The sequence below is a fragment of the Sciurus vulgaris genome (assembly GCF_902686455.1).
Source record: "Sciurus vulgaris genome assembly, chromosome: 11".
NCBI lineage: Eukaryota > Metazoa > Chordata > Mammalia > Rodentia > Sciuridae > Sciurus > Sciurus vulgaris.
The window spans coordinates 70,154,385-70,161,889 of NC_136472.1; positions in this window are offsets into that span (position 1 = coordinate 70,154,385).

Consider the following 7,505-nt stretch of genomic DNA (forward strand, 5'->3'; position numbering starts at 1 on the left):
TGGCCACAGGCATCCTTCCATGGATTGTCGCCGGCTCCCGGCTCCCGGTGGGATAACCCACACAGAATCTTTACCAGGAGAATGAACAGAAATCCTTGCTGTCTCTACGGCCCACCTGAGGGATGAATTGAACTATTTCCCTGTCCAGCCCCCAGCTTTTTACGCCTGAATCTTCGCAGGTGCTGCAGATGGCAGGTCTGAAACCCGAGAAGACAAAAGAGGGGCATGTCCTGGTTATAGCCAAAGCCTTTGGGAGAAGGACTTCTGCAATTCCTCTCCCCTAATTTGACCAGCACAGTGGGGAGCTTCTCTCTCTTCAGGTCATTCTTTCCCTGGCTACCCATTCTTTGCTTCAGACAAGGACCACCCACCCCAACCCTAGTTTCTGTAAGTACTCTACGTGAGGGGATTTCTTTGAGGGGTTTTCTCAAGTTACTTTTTGTCCGATTTTTTTTCTTTGCTGTTGTTGTGGTGGTGGTGGTAAAATATACCACCTTAACTTTTTTTTCTTTTTTCTTTTTCTTACTGGGAATTGACCATGGCTTTGCTTATGTTGGCAAGAGCTGTACTGCTAAGCTACATCACAAGCCCTTTTTATTTTATTTTGAGACAGGATCTTGCCAGGTTGCCAAGGCTTACCTCAAACTTGCTATCCTCCTGCCTCAGTCTCCCATCTTAACCATTCTAATTGTATAGTTCAATGCTGTCAAATGCATCCACCAAGTTGTACTATAATCACCACCATTTGTCTCCATAACTCTTTACATCTTGTTAAATCCAAACTCATTAAACATAACTCTCTGTTTTCCTTCCCTCAGCTCTTGGCAATTACTATTCTACTTTCTGTCCCTATAATTTTGATTACTCTAAGTATCTCCTATAAAGGGGCATCACACAGTATTTGTCTTGTACTCTGTAGTTTCTTTCACTGAGCATGTCTTTGAAATTCATTCAAGTTGTAGCATATGTCAGAATTTCCTTCCTTTTTAAGACTGAATATTCTACTATATGTATATATCCCCTTTTCCTTATCATGCATCCATTGATGGGCACTTAGTTGCTTCCATAGTTCAATGACTTTGAATAGTGCTGCTGTGTACGTGGTGCACAATATCTTTTGGGAACTCTGCTTTCAATTCTTTTGGGTATATACCTAGAAGTAGAGTTGCTGGATTATATGGTAATTCTACAGTATTTTTATTTTTATTTTTTTGAGGAAGCACTATACTGTTTTGCACCACGTTGCATTTTACATTCCCATTTTACAGTGCACAAGGGTTCCATTTTTTCCACATCCCTGCCAGTGCTTGTTATTTTCTGTATTTCTCCAATTACTTTTCAGGTCTAAACTTGTAGTAATTGAGCCCTGACAGCTCAACTGCTTCGATGAGTTTGCCCCACTGGTGTGAGAGGTGTATCCCTCCCTTTGGCCATATTTCCAGGGAGCCCAAGGGATCTCAGAGTTTGGAAACTGGACAGGGCCACCACTCTCCTAGACCTTCCCAGGGCTCTTTATTGACCTCATGATCAATCCAAGCTCTCACTCTGACCCACAATATCCTCAGTGCTAGCACTCCAGCCTGCCTTCCCCTTATCTTGACTTTGCAGCATTCATAATTAATCTTTTGTTTTTGTTTTTCAGAGATGTTCTCTCTGGATGGAAAGTTTACCCCACTCTCTGGATCCCCTCAAAGGTACCCAAAATATTTATCCATTGTTTCCACGTGAACATCACTGTTGTTTGGAAGCCTTTCCTCATATTCCTAGACTAGGTTGAGTATCACTTCTGGATTCCATACTGCCTGTCTCTCTCTAATACCTCTCTTTTATTTATTTATTTTTATGTGGTGCTGAGGATGGAACCCAGTGCCTCACACATGCTAGGCAAGTGCCCTACCACTGAGCTACAACCCCAGTCCCTCCATCCCTTTGGTTACTCAAGTTACCTTGTTGAAGCATTTACAATAAAGTGCAAGTTCTTGGAGCAGAACTGTGTCCTTTTGTTATCATGTTCTCCCCAGCCCATGGTGCCTAGCACACCCTGAATCTTCCCATATTTGTTTGATATGTGTCAATTAGACTAATCTGAAATCTTTGTGTGGAAGAGTCCTGCCCTTACTTCTCCAGGAGTCCTCATTCCCACACTCTCCAAAGAGGGATTATCCTCCTCTCTTCATTCTCCATTCCCTAGGAACAGGAACTTCCTCTCTCCTTCGTCAACCTCTATCTGGAAGAAAGTTCTTTGTCCCTGGAGAAATTTGCACATAACCATATTCCTTCCCCAGGGACAATGCTGACCAGCAGTAGGAGCAACTGAAGCTTGCAGGATAAGCAAAGATATGAGGGGGATGCAGAGAGGTTCAGTGTTGCTTAAGGTCCTGGTTCCAGCTGTCTTAGAGACTGCCATCCAGCCCTGTCATTTCTCCAGTTTGGTCCTTGAGCCAACAAATTCCCTTCTGTCTGGAAACTGCTTTTACTTGGGCTTCTAACACTTGCAACCAAGAGTTTTGAGCAGTACAATCCCCAAAGGCTTGGCATCTTTACAGGTAATCAAACAAATCATACGAATGAGAAGTTTCATTTTAAAATGCCTGTTACATAGTTAGCTGGGCAGGAACTGGCTTCTCATGCCTCGGGACTAGGAGTTGGGGGTTTCTTTCTCTGCAGGCAGCCATTTGCATTGACTGAGTTTGTATAGAGCTGAGGAGCATTCCAAGAAAGGGCTTTGTACCGTGTCCACTATTGGGTTCAGACCTATATAGACAAGTCTTTTAGATGGTGGAGGTGGGGGGACTTTGAAAGTCAAACTGTCAAACTGCATGTACGTGTGTGTGTGTGTGTGTGTGTGTGTGTGTGTGTGTGTGTGTGTATGAGAGAGAGAGAGAGGGAGAGAGAGAGAGATTGGGACTGGGAGAGTGGCTTTGTGAGAATTCACTGGAAAAGGAGACAGGCACAGGGGTATGGGCCCTTCAAGGACTTTACACCATAGAGGCTGGTGGTTGAGAGTCTAATGGGGGCAGTTCATCCTGACTGAGACCCCACCCCACATATATGTGTAGTTCTGGCATGAACTGCAGTCACGGCAATCTTACTGAGAAACCTCCTACTGACTACAGTGTCTTCACTGCCATGAGTGGTGCTGGATCCTGGAACCTGACTGCTGGTCCAGCTCCAGTTCTGCACTGACGAGCTGTATGTGTTGGGTTGCGTTACTCAACCCATTTGTCCCTCAGTCTTCTCATCTGTAATGATTAGAAACTTCTACCACTCCCACCCACCCTTACCTCCACTCCTCCTTCCTCCCTCTTACCAAGTGACAGAGCACCACCAAGTCACTGACAGTCCAGACCAGACTCCGGGCAGACCGTTATGCTTGGAGATGTCCTCCAGACACAGACCCATATCTCTGTACCACAGCAAAGATTTCAGAAGCTATCGGGGCCCTTCGTTTTTGCATTTGAAGAGTCTGAGGCCCACGGCAGAGTTCTGTAGGAATAGTATGAGTGAGGACAGTGGGGGGAGTCCCTCACAGAGGGCACAGCCTGCACAGAGGTGTGTGTACAGTGGGGACCACCCTATATCTTCTGCTCTGTTCCCAGCCCTGACTAACCTACCCATGATCCTGGGCAGAGGAAGTGCCACGAGAATGGACGAGGAAGGCTCCATGCCTCTGACAGCTCTTTCTACCTGTGGTCATTTGGAGAGTGGTAGCCAGGGGTTCCCAGGTACCATCACCTACTTCCACAAGCAGAGATCTTCTGGCCCTGGAGTGCTACAATTCATTCCTGTCAGTCCTTCTGTCCAGGTTCCTCCCTACCATCGAAATGTATCTTCTCCCCTCTGAAGCACCATAGTTGCACTATTATTATTAGAAACCAAACTGATTGGACATACCAGTCTAGACTCTAATGAGTTAAAGAGTTTATCAGTGCAAAGTTCATGCATGGTCTGGCCTTGTTATGGACTAGAATTCCTTTCTTTCCATTTATCTACCAACTCCATAGGCAAGCTTCTTCCAAATTCCTATGCTTTCCTGCTATGACTACATGGTCCAAAGAGGTTTGGAGGTAAAGACATTTAATGAACTCTCTCCCAACCTCAGTTTTCTATTTGTCCCTCTGTCATGGGGACAACCCTTGTCTACCATTCTCTTCTCCCACCAGTAACTAATGCCACTCAGTCATCCACTTATTTCCAGTTTTGTTTTTAGCTTCTAAACATTAGGTCTTTCTAGGGCCCCAAACAGCCAACCCTCAGGGATTCCTGAAGAATGAGAAAAGATCTTAATCCTGTTCTACAAATATTTTGTCTGATCCATGATGAACCCACATGGGGCACTGGATACACAGGGATAAGTTAAAATTGGATGCTTTTCTTTAAGGATCTCCCAGTCTGAACTGTGGGCACACACACAGGTCCTTATCTATAGGGGGCAGAATTTTGCCTTAGAATTTTTAAATTGTTTGTACAAAAGCATGTCATACAGAACGTTGTTGAACTCTTTTCAAAAGGGGGGAAACAGATGTTTGATCTAAGCCTGCCATACATTAACAAGCTATTCAGGTTATTGTGCATAGAGACCTACCTAAGGGCAGCCATAGCGGACGTCTATGGGGTGTGCATCCCAACACAACTCTTTCTTCTTGGGAACTGTCCCCTTTATCCACATGGCCACACAGGGGATCACTGCTCTTACATAATTCTGCCCTTATTCATAATTGGCCCAGGTGTGGGTCCTGTTGGAAGATGAGTCAACAGAACCCTTTCTTGCCATTTTTTTGTTATTTGAACTTAGAAACAAGTCCTTTTTTTTTTTTTTCCTTTTTTTTTATGGTGCTGGGGATTGAACCCAGGGTCTTGTGCATGTGAGGCAAGTGCTCTATCAACTAAGTTATATCCCCAGCCCCTCTTTTTTTTTTTTTTTTTTAATGATGAAATCTGTAATCTGTACCTGTAAAGCTCAGAAATTGTTTGCAACAATGATCTCATCACAAAGAGAAGGAAGGTGGTCTCCAGTGAAGAAGAAAGAAGTTGAAGCAAAATATATCGAGAATCATGTTAAGAGTTTAAGTCCCCAGCTTCAGTTATTCTTGAGACATCTTTACTCTTTTTTCAAATTAGTTGTTCAGCCCTTTTATTGGATGTTATTACCCAACACATTCTTCTTCATGTTTAATAAAAAATTGATACAAAGTGTATAGTGATGCAAATGGCAGAACCTAAAATATGGAACTGGCCCTGTTGATGTGGAGGATGGGATGCAGTGAGAACCCTCCACAGGCTGATAATGAAGCCCCTGGGGAAAACTACTGCATGTTGTCATTTAGAACTTGATGTCCACCTCTTGCTCCCCTCCTGCCCTGTGATTACAGCTTTTGAGGATTAAGGTGGAAAATTGTAAAAAATTGTAAAATATTGGAGTGCATTATCTTTATTTGGCAGCTTCAGGAGGGTGCTTCAGTAGAGAGACAAACAAATGAGGAGCAGCGGGACAAATTGTAACTCTGGTAAGGAAGCCTCCACCCAGGTTTGTAGTCTGAGGTTGCAGCAGGAGGATAATCATGTGCTATGCAGACTGGCTACAGTCAAAATCTCTGCCACACTCTGGAGGGATTGCATTGATTAGGGAACGGTGATGTCTGCCAAGGAAACTGGGTATACCTGGGAATATCTAGAAGAAGAGGGAAGTGCGACTCTCTCAGGCCCCCCTTGGCTTCCTAGCTTGACAGAAAGAGCTGACATTTGTTATTTTTTTTTAGCATCTGAACCCACTTCAGATGGTAGCAGGGATTGAACCCGGGGGCGCTTAACCACTGAGTCACATCCCTAGCCCTCTTTTTTTAAAAAAATACTTTTATTAGTTGTTGATGAACCTTTATTTATTTATTTGTATGCGATGCTAAGAATTGAACCCAGTGCCTCACACATGCTAGGCAAGCTCTCTACCACTGAGCCACAATCCCAGCTCCTCTGCTGCCCTTTTTTAGTTTTTATTTTGAGACAGTTTCTTGTTAAGTTACTCAGGGCCTCCGCTAAATTGCTGAGGCTGGCTTTGAACTCACGATCCTCCTGCCTCAGCCTCTTGAACTGCCGGGATTACAGGCATGTGCCACCATGCCTGGCTGGCTATTGCATTTCTGATACTGATTCTGGGGCAGAACCCACTTCTAGGTTAGGGAAATTCCCCACCTAACAGAAGCCAGATACTTGCTTTCTGAATTTCCCTCACAACCAGGTGCATTTGGTTGTGATCATTTACATGATGGCAGATGGAGCTAAGGGAAGAGGACTCAGGGACTGTAAGAACTCTCTCTGGGGACAATGGTGTTGAGCAGGGGCCCTACTGAGCTTGTTCCTGGCAGCATCAAGGGCTCAGTGGCAGCCAGGTCAGCTGTGCAGGGGGCAGAGGTGGCAGTACTGTCCTTGTGAAGACAATACTGCAGCTTCATTTAGTTGCTCTGGTTTCATGTGAGGCTCTATATTTGGCTCTCCAGTCCTTCCAATAATTCTGAGATATATCTTTTATAAATTAATACAAATTTTTTTGTTTAAATAGATGGAGATGGTTTCTGTTGCTTGTAATTAATGACTCTAATATAGAAATTGGTACCAGACTGGCTGAAGCCATTGAACTCTCAGAGAAATGGCTGGAATCAGGTTTTGTGGCCTGGCTGGGACTAAAGTCAGTGACAATCCAGAGTTGAAGTAGTATTCAGGGGCAGGGTCGTTCATCACCAGTGGCCACCTAGAATGAAGGCTCCAGTGACAGAATGGACTTGGAAATCAGCACGAAAGAATGAAAGAGTGAAAAAATCAGACTAAAAGTTTGCTCATATAAGAGAGTTGGAGCATTATATAGAAGAGAAACATGCTGGGATGGTTATACAAGAGAGGATGGCTGAGAACTCTGAACCCTGTGCAAGTCAGCGTTAGGTTGGGTGCACACAGGGAAAGTCCAAGATTACAATGGTATAAACAAAATAACAGATTATTTCTTCTTCACTTAAAACAGCTCTGGAAGTAGGGAGTCCAGTGCTAGTGTGGCTGCCCTATGGTATCAGGGACTCATACTTCTTCCTGTTTTACCTTACTGGAGTGTGATTTCTATCCTCACACTTACTTTATATTCTAAGATGACTGCTGGAGTTCCAATCATCACATCTACATTCTGAGCAGCAAGAAAGATGAAGAAAGAAAACAAAAGTGCATCACTCAGTGAAACATCTTCCTATGAGGAACCTTCCTAGAAGTTCCGTGCAAAACTTGTTTTCATTTACCTGAATTTAGCCATATAGTCAAACTGAAAGAGAGACTAGAAAAAGGTAAGATTTCAACTGGGTACATTCATATTCCAAATAAAACAGGACCTTTGTTACTGAGGAATAAGGAGAGAATGGAGTTTCTGTGGGTCAGGAATCTGGCACAGTTTCTCTGAGTTCTGTTTCAGGGTCTCTCACAAGGCCACATTCAAGGTGTCAGACAGCCCTGCAGTCTCAAATGAAGGA